The following is a 14575-nucleotide window of genomic DNA, read 5'->3' as shown; positions in this document are numbered from 1 at the left end:
AATGGCTTTTGTCAAAGCTTCCATTGCAGGGAGCTGCGGAGCCGCGTGCTAAGGCAGCCGCCTTCGGTCCCCATGGACAATGAAGGGTGCAAGGTTATTCCACCAAATCCCTCGGATGTGTGAAAATCTCTCCTCTTGAAAAAAAAAAAACAAACCAAAAAAAACCCCACAACCAGTCATTTCAGTGCCAAAAAAAATCATAAACTTGTCAAAAAGTTAACTTCTTTACACCCTCCTTTGGCGGAAACCCTGCTGACAGTCTCTGCTTCAGCTTGCCCTGAAAACTGGTGCCTCGATCCATCAAATCGATGGTAACGAGGATTGAAGGTGCCTGTATTCCGCCCCTGCTCTGCTGCGGAAAAAGAAAGCTGCCGGAGTGAAGCACAAACCCCGTTGGACACCTGGAGCTGAGCAAGATGCAACGTGGGCTTGGAGGAGCCAGACCAGGGGCCGGGAGCTGATGGAATTACCCAGCCACGAGGGAGTGGGGCCAACCCCACCAGCCCTCAGCTCGGAAGTCCTTTTAGCACCAAGCTGGCATCTGACTGCGAGCAATTTCTCAGGAGTGAGTGGATACTGCTTATGACAGAGGGAGTCTTAATATTGCATTACTTCATTTATTTAGCACCTCTCCTCTAACACCCAGGGGAAGGATAATGGGAAAGAGCGTTGTGGGTTGCTGGGGGCTCGGTTGTTATTTTGCTCCCCTGCTCGAAGCAAACATCTCCAGCTGCTTCTTGGCTTAAGGAAGAAATAGCGGCTTTAGAAAAAGAAGGGATGTCGAGTCGTTAAAAAGCTGCAGGGAGAGGAAGCCTTCTGCGATGGGAGTGGAAAAGGGTGTAGAAAGCAGGAGCCAGAAAGCAGATTTGGAAGTGCAGGAAGATTGGAGGCAGTTGTACAGCGAACGTGCAGGTAGAAGGTAATTAGTCACCAAGTGTTGCTTAATCTACTGTCCCCAACCTCTCACGCTGGACACACGCTCAGTCCCTTTTCCACTGGGCTCTGATCTTCGGTAGCAGCGATTGCTTCTCAATCGCAGCTCTGCCTCAGCTCCCAGTGCGGCGAGGCCGTCCTCTGGGCAGCACAGTCAAAGGGACCCTCTGCTCTGCCCGGGAAGCAGATTAGCACTCTGCTTTCCGTGCCACACGCCCTCGGCAGCCGGCACTGGCCTCCTTCCAGGCGCCTGGGGCTCTCCATCCCACCCAGCACCCGGCTGGCACCACTCATCTTTGGCAGCACCGAGCATCTCCCGGGGCATTAACCCACTGGAAAGCTGTCGGCCTCGCCTGTGAGCACAGAAATCTGTCTTTGCAGTTGAGCGCTTGTTCGTTATTCCCAATCGGAGAGGCTCTTTGGAAGCAGTTGGGAGTCGCAGGAGCCAGGTCGTGCCAGCAAACCCAGCGTGGGAGCGCAGGGAAAAGTGATGCCGGCTGTGCTCACAAGGACCATGCCACCTTCCAGCCCTCCTCTTCGCTTTTCCTGCCAGGATCCAGGCGTGATTATCACCAACACCACTGTTCCCATGTCGAGCCACAGGGTCACTCCTCTCCCTGCAAAAGAAAATATCAACAAAGGCAGGTTGTGAAACATCAACCCCGTCAAGTTTTGGCTCCAAAATCCCTGCTGACTCCTGTGATTTGTCACTCGCCCAGCTGCTCCTTGCAGCTTGGAAAAGATAAGGGGGGAGAAAAATATGGATTTTTAAAAGCTTGGTTTAAAGCTCACAAGCTCGGGCCACGGCTCCTGTCCTCACCGAGGTAACAGGGTAGGAGCGATGTCACTGGTCACAGCTGAAATGAAACAGCCATCCTCGTTAACCAGGCTGCGGTACCAGAGGGTGATTCCGCCACCTCCTTCTCCCCGACACACATCTTCAAAGCACGATGTGAGAAAACCACTATTTAGCCACTAAAGCTCCTGCTGCCTTCCTTTGGTTTTCAATTTATTCCCGAAGCACCTTGTTCGCCCCAAACTTTTGCCATCGAGTTTCCGGTTTGGGTAAGCAGAAGCAAAGATGCACAAAGGGCATCACTGAGCCATCATCTCTCTGGGCAGAGAGGGCGATGCCCGGGGCACCCTCCTTCCCCTTTCAAAGCAGTCACTCTGAAAACTCAGGTCTTGATCACTCGCTTTCTGCCTCCAAGGGGTTTTTCTTCACCCTTCCAACCACTGCTGCGAGCGATTTCTTCCCCATCATAAAACCTATCCTCCCTGGAAGAGGAGAACAGTCTCAGGGCTGAGTTTTCTCAGCACCCTCACTGCAAACCACAGTTTCTGTCTCGACTCTTAATAACCCCATGGATGGTAACCCCACTCCAGGCGAAGTTTTTGCTTAAAAGCCTCACGGCTGATACTTTGCAGGGAGTTATTTGGCTCGTACCTTTGTGTTTCCATCTCCCAACCCAAATCTTGCCCTAACAGCCCCCAAACTTGCTGCTTGTCAGGTCTTGTTTCAGCTCAGCCCTCCTCCCTTTGCCCAGCTTGGCGGCATGAATTTTAATGTGACATCCCAGCACCAGGCCTGTCACTTGGCTACTGCCTCATACATAGGAGCCCAAGGTCTAATTAATGTAATAAAACGTGTAAAAGTCCTAAATTTCCTCCGACGTGGCAATTTTATCACTTCTATACACTGTCACAGCACAAGTAAAACTGACAGTAAAGAATAAAACAGTTATGTCTCTGCCTCTTTTTATTACGTTTAATACGCTCCTTTTTTTTTTTGTTGTTACTGGAAATTTAAATTATAATGGTATGCTTCACTTAAAAAAAAAAAGAAAGTATCCATAGCAACAGGAACATCTAAATTATTACAGGCTGATCACTTCTCTCCTCAAGTCACATCACACTCTTTTCAAAGACAGTCCCAGAGGTGCAGGATTTTAATAGAATTTTTTTTTTTCTGTTACCTTTTTTGCAAATAAACAACTGTATACACAGCACTTTCTCCATCAATATGCTGCCTACAGAAAGATCTAAACCTAATAACTGCCAGCATGCTTCATCACCCGGAGAGGGAGGGTTTCAGGCTTGTTCTTGCAATCCTGACTTCATACGAGGCTTTATCATCGGACTCGGTGCCTCCTGGTTATCCCCTGTGAAACTGGAGAGTTTCCATGGGGTTCAGCTGATGTCTTGACTCAGGGCAGAGGAAGAGGAAAGGGAAGAGGCATGGGAAGGGGAAAACTTCTGTGTCTGCAGCGTCAGGAACCCACCCGCCAGATGACAAGCTGCGGTCAGTCTTATTTGTATTTTATTCTTTCAAAATTTAAACCAGCATAGAATCATTAAGGTGGAAAAAGGCCTCGTAGCTCATCCAATCCAACAATGAACACAACACAACACCAACCACGTCCTGAAGTGCCACAGCTCCACGTTTTTTGAACCTCTCCAGGGATGGAGACTCCACCACTGCCCTGAGCAGCTTCTGCCAGGGCTTCACCACTCTTTTGTGTAAAGAAATTTTTCCTAATATCCAATCTAAACCTCTCCTGGCACAACTTGAGGCCATTTCCTCTCATCATATCCCTTGTTACTTGTTCCTAGTTTAACTCCCGCAGCTGCTCGACATTTAAAAGGTGATCAGTGGGAAAGTACCCAGATTTTTCTCAGCCACCGTTCCTCCATCTGAGCTTCCTCAGTGCCTTCTGGTCTGAAGCGGTTATAGGTTTCAACCCATGAAAAATTCCCTCACTTTAATCACCAAGAAACCCCTACTGATACACGCATAGAGCTGTCAAATACAAGAAACCAAAGCTGCTCGAAGAAATGCCCATCACCAGGGGGTTCCCTGCCCATAGTAGGGCTGTTGGAACTTGATTGATCTTTAAGGTCCCTTCCAAACTATTCTATGATTCTATGAAATAGACTTTTTTTTTTGGTCTAATCTCAATTATAAGAATCATCATGTGGATCAATAGCAGATCAGAATCTTATATATAAGATATAAGGCTCTTATATCTAAAAAAGCAAGAGCTGATATCCTTTCTCTAAGCTCATGAATTATTATGTTATAACTGAAATTATGGAAGTAAACCATGTTTACAGGCTCTCTGGGAAAGCTCAGGTTAAGAAGGCTTAATAAATGTATTCATACATAGTAACAAGTTCTTAACCCAAGCCTGTGTGTATCCCAGATCTTATCGTGCACAGTAATAGCAGAGATTTGCTTTTCACGTCCCTCGTTTCCCACTGCCATGCGCTATGTTCCTGGTCATCGTTTCCTGCATTTCCCCCCCTGAGGCGACTGCAATTCGAGGATATATTTGCAGAGCAGAACAGGCAAATTGCAGCGGAAGGAGACAGTCCTTAAAAATATAAAATATTGCTGATCACTTAACCTTTGCAGAATAAAAGCCGATGTGCAGACAAGTGGCTGTGTCTCACTGAGGCCAGCCCGAAGCAAGGGTGTTAAACAGCAACGTGTCAGAGTTCTCTGGCTGATTTGAGATTTATTTGTAAGGAAGGGTCACATCCGAAGAAAAAGAGGGAGCTCCAAGGAGAGAGCCTGTAGGTTTGGATACGGGTGCCATCAGGGTGCTGCCAGGCAAACGCCGTTACGGGAACCGAGCGTATCGTGTGTCGGGGACTTTCAGATCAACTCGGTTTCATCTGCAAGTTCAAAAAAAAGTCAAAGTGAGAGGAGGTGGGTGGGGAAAGAGGACTGAGAATGATGCAAAAAATTTTGTCGGACCTGCAGATCTGGCTCACATTTGAAAATCACCCTCTTACGCATCCCATGAAATCACCTTTTAATAGAGTCTATACCAGGAACCTATAATTTTGTGGTTGATGCAGGAGCCAGAGACAGTCTAGTTCACTCTCACTTAACTTTATTAAAGCCATGGGTCCAGCTGGAGTCAGAAATATTTATGTTAAGCACACAAGGTCACACAGAAACACTGGCATTGACCTTTGATACGAGACAAGTTGAAGCTGTTGTTCCCCCTCCTCGCCTCCCTCCCAGCTGTGCTGCAACAGGTCCAGCAGGGAGGATTCCCTAATCTGCAGGTGGAGCTCTTTGACTCACCACTTCCCTGAATCCACCTTCGCGCCTCTCAGAACAATTAAATAAATCCCAGAAGCCACAGCCCCAGGTACCCGGGAGTATTTGTCATCCTGTGGTATGTCTATGGGTAGGGAGACAGGTCTGTGCCGCTCTGCCTGGGATTTACTCCTTAAATTGAGCCAGGTTGGATCCTCAAGGATTATGTTTAAGGCTTTGATGTATCCATAAGTGTTCGGCGGCTGAGCAGTGGGTCAGAGCTAATCAGCAAAACATGATTGCATGTGTCTAAAAACGGTGCTGGGAGGGTGAGATCTTTGCTTTTAAAGATGACAAAAAGGTGGATTTTGGTGTTTCACGTTGGCTAGACCATTGAGACCCAGGGACTGGCTGCTGTCATATAAGTCAAGACTAAATTCTGGAGGAAGACTGTCAGAATCTGGGTTACTTGCTCCTTTGTGGTCTTCCATTTATATGTCGAGCTGACCTGACTCAAGCCTGTGGCATGTGATGGGAGGATGGGAAAAGCTTCTGCTGAAGTTATTTAAGGGCTTCAGACAGGTACGAGCACACAAGTCGTTCTGCAGCTATGACAGGAGAAACTTGGCTAGCACACCGGTTGTATTTCACAGGCGCTTCCCTCTGCCCTTGACGCCGTGTGCCTTTCTAGTTCTGCTTTTTATGTCCTCAAAATGAGAGCGTGGTCTCTGGAGGCCGAGGTAAGACAGAGCCAGCACAGGCTGGAGCAGATCTTTTCAGCTACAAGTGTTCCCTCATCTTGTTAACCAGATTGCATAAGAAGGTGCAATACTGCTGAGCTGAAAATTACATCTCTTTATTTCCTACCTGACACAGCAGCAGTAAGACAGCCAGCTGCAAACAAGTTTAAAAGTATTGCTTCCTCAGAGCAAAATTCAGGAGTTGAGATGTTTGGGTTTCATCTGGCTAACCAAAAACCCATGGGAGCTGCAGATGCTACTGCCTGATGCCTGTGACCGCTGCAGCCACCGCAGAGCTTTTGAGGGCGCCCACCCGTGCGTTTTGCAACAAGCTGTGATTTATGGAATGCCGGTGGAGCGGTTGGTCTCGTTGTGATAACAATGGACAGTCTGTGATGCGACTGCTCTGGGAGCAGGGAACAGACTTCAACCCCGGAGGTCCTTTGTGGCCTCTGTCCCCGCGCCACCTCTGCATCCCTGCCTAACAATATGATCCCACTTGTCATCCCCTCTCTGGTCCACGATCAGCAGATCAGGTCTGATGGCTGCAAGCTGATCTCATTTTACTTGGAGGGAGCAGAGGTGCGGTCCTGCCCTTGTGTTGTTAACACTTCTCCCCTTACACGGCTCCTGTTACCTCCAGTTAAATGTCATGGAATCACACTCTGCCAAGAAATTACCTCGCTCTTGAACCCTCAATATGAACTGAACACTGAGCTGGGAGATGAGATTTGTGGCCAGAACCTGGGAAGCATCCAGTCTGGAGCAAGGTTAACCTAATCCTAACCTGCCCTTGTCTCCTGCTGCAACTGCAAAGTTTGAAACAGGGAGTGATAAAACCTTCTTTAAATTCTGGTTACCCTGATGAGCTTGGGCTTTACCTCATTTGGGACTTAAGATTGTTTCAGGAAGGTGGTGAAGTGATAATATAAGGCTATCTGGAAAGGTGGCTTCTGTCTGTATGGTGAGAATAAGTGCAGCAGATTGTAAAACCAGAGAAAACCATTATCAGCACCTAAGCTAATTTTGTACAGAAACACATGACTCAAAGATGTCACTTGGTAACACCTGTGCTGAACTAGAAACTCCCATCTGAGTTACCAGAATTCTTGAAAACCACCTATAGTCTTCAAAAGTTGTGAAAAAGAGACAAGGATTTCCTATATCTGAAAGACCTTCCAAGCCATGAGTCAATACTGTATTCCCTCACCTCAAAAGTTTGATCGACCAGGTGTAGAAGCCCTTTCAAAGAGTGAGAAGGCGAACAACCAGCTCGAGAGGAGAGCCCCTTCATGGAAACGGGCATTCTCCAATGGACTTTTGATCATCTGTCTCTGGATTTTTCTTCTTGTCTCTAGAATGACTCTCAGCAACGGCTATTTGAGGACTGAAGTTTCTTTTTTACCTCTCAGAGCTTCTGACACCAGCGCCGAAAGGATTTTCTAGGATGAAATGGAAAGAGCCCTGAGCAAGTCAAGGGAAAGGCTTTGGAAGCTGGCCATTAGCAAAGCATTAAAGGCTGAGCTGAATTTGCCTTTGGCAAGCACACGTAGGCTTCCCTGGTTTCTGCAGGTTCTTCCTGGCCCCGATTTGAGATGTACTGCATGCTGCTGCTCACCTGATCCCGCAGGTGAGGAATCCCAGTGCGTGGGGTGCACGTGTCCGTCTGCTCTCTTCCGCACCGCACAGCTCACGGGCTGCCCTTGAGGTCCATCATGGACTCGGTGGCTTTGTCAGCGCCATGACTGGAAAAAACACCTGACAAATTGAAGCAGACACTAAGCAACAACCTTCCGGGAGCAGCACAGGTGACATTGCTTTTCTCTCAACCAACCAGCTAGAAAATGAGCAATCGCAACCTCCCTGCAGTGCTAGCTCACTCCTACAATGGTACTCGGGAGCGCGCGGCCTCAGCACTGGCTGTGATGATTATCTGCATATTCTGTATAGCATTTACAGTCCGTGGGCTTGCTCAGCCTCTCCTAAGTGTCTCTGGCTTCAAAGAGCCACAAAGCCTGCGAGGATATCAGCAGGGTGAAGACTTGGTAATGTACCATCAGAAACCCATCTGCCAGGCTAGAGGATGCTGTGGCTTTTACAGCGAGGGTGGGGAGACCCTGGCCCAGGTTGCCCAGAGAAGCCGTGGCCACCCCATCCCTGGAGGTGTTCAGGGCCAGGTTGGATGGGGCTTGGAGCCCCTGATCCAGTGGGAGGTGTCCCTGCCCGTGGCAGAGAGGTTGGAACTGGATGGGCTTAAAGGTCCCTTGCAACCCAAACCATCCAATGATTTATCAAGTCTTTGGGGCTGGTTTCCTTGCTGAAGCAGGGATGGGAGGGTGCTGCCCTGAAACATTCATTTCCTTTCTCCCTTCCCCCACAGCTAATTCATTTCCCCCCTCCCCTGCACTTCTGATACCTCGCAGGTATTTTTATAACCTCATATTTGTTATTTACTCCGGTCCTCGTTTTCTATTTTACAGCCTGGCCACCTGGTCAGAGCTTTCTTTTTATCTGCGTGCAGCCCAAAACAGACCTGCGTTTAAGGATGTGTGCTCATATACAGCAGCTGAAGGCACAGAAATAAAAAACGTTCTCTTTCCCATCTCTTGGGCACAGCTGAGGCTGCAGTGTGAGCGCACTTGCTCACACAGACCTGTCCTGGGAGAGGGAGAAAGCACCGACCTATACAAGGCTTGTTAGCATCCTTGAAGAGGGTCTGCTGAGCCTGGACAAGGATCCAAGGAAGATTTTTCTTGCTTGTGGATTAGGCGTTGCCCCATGCAGAAGCTTAGCGTAGGAAAAGGAAAGACAAACATCCCATGAAATGTAAAGGATCTACAGAACCAAGTGGGAGATTTGTGATTCCATGGGATCTCTTAGATAACAGATGGAGCATGATGGAATGATGAGTCTGAGCTGGCATCACCTGTAGACGTCGTGCAAGGAAAAGCATTTTCCTGTTTCATAGAGCTTCAGCACAGAAAATGGTTTTATTTTGTACCGACCAAGGAAAAACAGAAAGGTGACTGAGGAGGGCATTTCTGAAATCAGTAGAAAAACTGAGGATCAAGCTCCAGCCTCTCCCACCAGTACCCAGCAGAGTCTTTCCTATAGCACAGTCTTTGCTGCACACTGGCACCAGGAAAGCTTCAGAGTCAGGAAGTGGCTGATACTGGAAACTGGAGTGCCTGCGTCACTGGAGTGCAATTTTTTCTCCAGTGTCAGGACGATGAGGCATCTACAAGCTGTGTCTCTGCCAGAAGATGTGTGTTTTGCTTGCGTATGCCATGAGTTAGATGGAACATCTCTACTCCCAGACTTACACTGGCAAAACGTCAAGAGTTTGGCACAGACCTCCCCAGGCTCCTCTATAAATATAGCACAGACAGTGACTCCGCGAGTGGTGTTCGGAGTGACCTGTTTCTCAGGTTGGGACAGATGAACTTCACCCTGAAGGTGGCTTAAAAGTTATTCTGGGCTACACTGAGCCCTCTCTGTATTCCGGCACTTACCAGGAAGCGTGGAGGAGTGTACAGCAGAAAAAAAGGGCCACAAAGATAATTTGAAGGCTGGAGAGCATCCCCTGTGAGGACAGGCTGAGAGAATTGGGGGTGTTCAGCCTCAAGAAGAGAAGGCACTGAGGAGACCTTAGAGCAGCTTCCAGGGGCTCCAGGAAAGCTGGGGAGGTGCTCTTGATTAGGGAGGGCAGAGAAAGGGTGAGGGGGAATGGTTTTCAGCTGAAAGAGGGGAGATTGAGATGAGATCTTAGGAAGAAATGTTTTGCTGTGAGGGTGGGAGGCCCTGGCCCAGGTTGGTTGCCCCATCCCTGGAGGGGTTCCAGGCCAGGTTGGATGGGGCTTGGAGCCCCTGATCCAGTGGGAGGTGTCCCTGCCCATGGCAGGGAGTGGAACTGGTTGGGCTTTGAGGTCCCTTCCAGCCCAACCCATTCTATGATTCTAAGGCAACCATTGGCACTATGGGGAAAAGATCTCTTTTTTTTGTTGAATGGCAATCATAGAATCACAAGGTTGGAAAACACCTCTAGGATCATCGAGTCCAAAGGCAATCCTGCCTTTTCAGGGTGCGGGGGGTGGAAATAACCTGCCAAACGGGACTGTGACAGCAACACGTCTGCAAAGTGCAGATTCTTATTCTTTTATGGCTTTAGCTTATGACTGACAATGATCATTGAAAATCTTAACTCATATTTCTTGTCTGGATAGTAATGATCTGACACAAGAACTCCCACTCTGGAACCGTGAAGTCCACAGTGTGTCTCTTTTTCTGTATTGGTTAATGTCTGGATAGAGAAAAGGGTAATTCTATAATTTGGCAAAGCAATGCAGAGCAAAGCACTTCAACTTTTACTCCTCTCCACAGGGAATAGGAATATATTTAGCTGCTGGAACATCTGCCCCATTAACCTTCTCTTTTCTTGTCTTTTTTTTCCTATGCACTACTGACGTCTTTGAAAGTAGTTTAAATTCTGCTTACCTTGAAAGTCCCTGGGGAGGGACTGCCAGGCACCTGGGTCCATGCAAAACACATGAGGGATTTATCCCCACCAATAAACTGGCAGATCACTGCAGAAAGAGGCTGCGAACATCTGAGCAGTGCCAAGAAAATACTCTGGAACCTGAGTATTAATCCCAATCTAATTATCTGAAGGGCATCCGCTGACCCATTTCACCCCGACGTGTAAGTTACTATGCAGTCGACAAATGATTTTAGCAGAGCCTTAGTGGTCACCCGAGGATGGGCAATATACAGTGCTATAAGCTGGAGTTTTCATTGCGGCACATAGTTTAAAGGACTCAACTCTTTGGAAGCGTTTCTTTTCCCCTATAATGGAAATATTTAAGTTATCCCATTCAAGTGCTCTAAAGTGTCTTTATTTCTCTTGGCCTGGCTCATAACGGCTCAGTTCAAAAGCGTTAAAGTTGAAGGGAAATGAGCTTGGCACCAAGGGAAGTAGCAAACTATTTTTTCCTCTGAGATGGATCCGTTTGCCTTCAGAAGGTGCTCATTCCATAATGGCACGGGCTCCTCATTCACCACGTGCGGGGCAGTGTCCGCCACCGATTCAGGGCCTCTCTGCATCACTTCAGTTGTGCAGCAAAATAACAGAGAGGGCTCGAAGCTTTGATGCAGTGAGTTTATCAAGGATTTCCTACACAGCGTCAGAGAGAATCTAATCCAAAGACAGCGATGTTGGACAGTAATTTATCCCATATGCAGACAAATGGTCAGAAGACCCCATGGCTCAGGGAGTTATCGCTTGCCATTAAGTCTAATAACTCCAGTTAATAATCTGACCCAAAGCTTTCTCATACTGTTATCTCTTGCTGAAAAAACCCAACACTGCTTGGTCTGTAACAGCTGTTTTGATAAGTTTCTCCATAAATTGGTGGGGTTTGGTCTTTGACTGGTGATGTCCTAGAAACAAACATTCTCTGTGCGCATTTCCACATGGTTTTTATGAACTTGGGGGGTTTTGCCATTATTTTTTTATGGACTGCTGTTGAGCTGCGTATTAGCTGCACAGGTCTGCTAACCACAAGTTGGAGATCACTGTTCTAAATGATTGGAGCACTTATCTATTAGCCCAGAAGAGTTCACGTACTAATCCTCATTTACAACAACCCCCTTTGGGCATGATCCTCTTCAGATCCAGCACCAGAGCTGGAAAAAGGATATGCAGCTGTTGGAATGGGTCCAAAGGAGGGCTACAAGGATGATCAGAGGGCTGGAGCACCTTCCATGCAAGGACAGGCTGAAAGAGTTGTGCTTGTTCAGCCTGGAGAAGAGAAGGCTGCGGGGAGAACGTAGAGCGACCTTCGAGTAGTGAAAGGGTCTCCAGGAAACCTGTGGAGGGACTGTTTACAATGGCTTGTAGTGATAAGAAGAGGGGCAATGGGTATAAACTGGAGAGGGACAGATTTAGACTGGACATAAGGAGGAATGTCTTCACCATGAGAGTGGTGAGACACTGGCCCAGGTTGCCCAGGGAAGGTGTGGCTGCCCCATCCCTGGAGGGGTTCAAGGCCAGGTTGGATGGGCCTTGGGCAGCCTAAGCCAGTGGGAGGTGTCCCTGCCCATGGCAGAGGGTTGGAACTGGATGATCTTTAAGGTCCCTTCCAACCCAAACCATTCTATGATTCTATGAAACTGCAGAAGCCCTGCTGAAATCCCTCACCCCGGGGCATAATTATGAACAGCAATGACAGTTCAAGCAGAGGGTCTGAAGCAAGAGCGTTGTTTGTGAGCTGACATAAACCCTAAGAGTTCTGAGGCAGGTAATGAAAATGTATGGCTGTTTCACCTTTGCCCAGAACACAGAGCAGAACTGAAAGAATCTATATCTTTTCTTCCAGTCTGTGGACAATAAATAGGGTGACCAGGAAGGCTTTGCCTCCTGTGCTCCCACATCATGATTAATCTTCCTAGCATTTGAAGAGGTTGGTCATTATTTCCTGGCTTGCCTTGAAATCCACTCTTACAAGGCAGCTGCAGAAGGATATATTTATATGATGAAAGAAGACTTTTGTGAAATATGCATTTTTTTCAGCACTCTCAGTGCAAACCCAGCCCAGCACTTCAAGGAGAGCAGGGATGGTCACACCTGGGGATGGGCTGCTGCCGACATCTAGGATTCAGGACTAGATGAATGTATTACACAGATGGCTGTCAAATAAATGGAAATTCACTTTTTGGGAGATTACTTTCCTTTAATGACTAAACCAGTCTTTAGTGACTACCCAGAAGCCTGGCAGGTTCCAAAGGCATCATCGTGGCTGGCTCCTATGTCTGGAAAACTCCTGTGTTTTGTAAGTTAGGGTCCGTTCGCACATTTTTGAGCTGTGCTTGGTCCAAACCAAGGTAAGAGGAGCCTGTCACCTCCTGGTTTGTTTCCAAATAGTTCAGGTGAATGCAGACTTGGTAGGAAATTTTGAATGGCCACATTTTACCTGAAAAGGAGGGCAGATCTCCCTGCTCCAAACAACTTGAGATAAAAAACTGGTTTAGCTCTATGCATTAGATAATTCATTCAACAGGATGATGTTGATACACACTGATTTTTTTTTTAGTATTGATTCCAGATATTTGGTTTGAGTCAAAGTTTTTAAGTTCGGTTAAAGATTGTTGGGTTTTATTAATGCTTGTGTTTGTCCTAAACTGCTTTTGTCTCACTTTTCTTAGACAAAACTACTCCCAGAGTTCGTCGCCACTTTGTCTGCAGTTCTGGATAGCCTGAACTGCATTTTCTGACAAGTCAACTCTTTTTCTGAGAATTATTCTTAGACGTTTTCCACTTGCGATCTTATTTCTAAAACATCTAAAATAGGATGTTGCTCCACATTCACAACAGCAAATTCATTGCATTCTTCCGGACCTTATCTCACTGAAGTACAGGAAAATGGAATACAGTCATTCTGATGATGCTGATTTTAATGAAAAATAGTTTGTGCAACCTGCTATATTAGTCACCTGGTGTTACAAGAAAGTCATAAACTAGAGCTGTTTCTATTCTTTCCTCCATGCACCTTATGCTAGGCTTCTGCTTTTGCACTGTTTTTCATCTTGGTTTATATTTTCCCTGGCACAGAAAAGGTAAGACGGTCGAGACGTAGACCTTTACCATAATTAAGCAAGATTCCTCTGCTTGTGAAAGTTCATTCTTGCCCCGTTGTGCTTTAAGAGATGTAGAATGGAGTTTTATCTCAGATGTGAACGGCTTTTCCCCTTCTTCTTAGAAAATTGATAAACCTGGCTGAAGTGGTGGTGGGTTTTACATCATGTCTCTCTCCTTCTAGCAGAGGACTGCCATTTGAATTCTCAGCTAGGCTTCTGAGCATCCCTGAATGTGAGTCTTAATTCAGATAACGAAAATCTTGTATGTATGAACGTGGAGTTAAAAGCAGTCCAACCTGCAGATGAGTGCATGACGATAAGTCTCAGTTCTGAGGTTTGGGGGCTAAATATGCTGGTTTCTGTCGTCTGAATTTGGCTGTAGCTGCTGGTATAATAGCTTCAGAGACGGGGTGAGGCAGCTGCCTCCTGCATCAGCCACTCACTCTTGGTCAGTAAAGAGACAAGGGGACTTAGTAGCCCCTTGAATTACAGTGTAGCTCATGAAAACTATCAGATGAAAATCATACGCTTGCACAGCACAAACTGAATGAAATCAGGGCAAAATCCACAAGTAGTTCATCTATTCCTGTTACTCACAGCCTGCAAACCTCCTCCTTGGCAGCACAAGACGGTCAACAGTTGCTGATGGGATCATCTGGAGAAGGAGGAAGGCTGCTCCAAAGAGCCATGCCTGAAACATGTCTTTCTACACCTTTATTACCTACTTTACGCATAACTAGTTTCTTGCACCACATATAGGTTGGCACTCCAGGTTGTGGTCGGAGCGACCTTACTCCGGCTGAAGTTATCTGGGGTAAAGGTGTCTGGGTGACATTGCCATGGTTACATAATTATTACAATTTAGCCTTTCAGGTGTCTTATTAAACCAATTATTACCAATCTGCGTAACCTATCAGCACACGCACTACTCTAACAAACAATCACGCTTTTCACTCCTTGTTCCTTAAAAAAAACCCACAAGGCAACAGCACGCTCTCCTAGGTTAAAAGCAAGTTACTCCATAGGCTGAGAAACTGCAATCCACTTTCCCATAACAGATAACAAAGTTTCTAATTATCCAGGCTTCTCAGGAGCTTCATTGTCCTCTGCTTGTATTTCTAAAACCTTAAAATAATCAATATCAGACAGATTTCTTTTGTCTTGAGTCATTACAGACCTTGGGGGATTGTTTTGCCCTTTCTCACTGTGTGCAGATGAG

The 14575-nt window shown here is 46.9% G+C and overlaps 1 long non-coding RNA gene across 1 annotated transcript; it reads right to left on the bottom strand.

Annotated features, from left to right (window-relative positions):
• Positions 1–4305: 4305 nt before the first annotated feature.
• LOC128854281 (uncharacterized) lies at positions 4306–8063 on the bottom strand. The gene is made up of 3 exons (XR_008453278.1): positions 7343–8063; positions 6935–7166; positions 4306–4611 (listed from the first exon to the last, which is right to left on the bottom strand). It is a non-coding gene; the product is annotated as an uncharacterized LOC128854281 (long non-coding RNA).
• Positions 8064–14575: the final 6512 nt, after the last annotated feature.

Source organism: Cuculus canorus, chromosome 22 (assembly GCF_017976375.1).
Source record: "Cuculus canorus isolate bCucCan1 chromosome 22, bCucCan1.pri, whole genome shotgun sequence".
Classification (NCBI taxonomy): Eukaryota; Metazoa; Chordata; class Aves; order Cuculiformes; family Cuculidae; genus Cuculus; species Cuculus canorus.
Note: the sequence above shows the minus strand (reverse complement) of the source record. Positions and strands in the feature narration are given on the sequence as shown.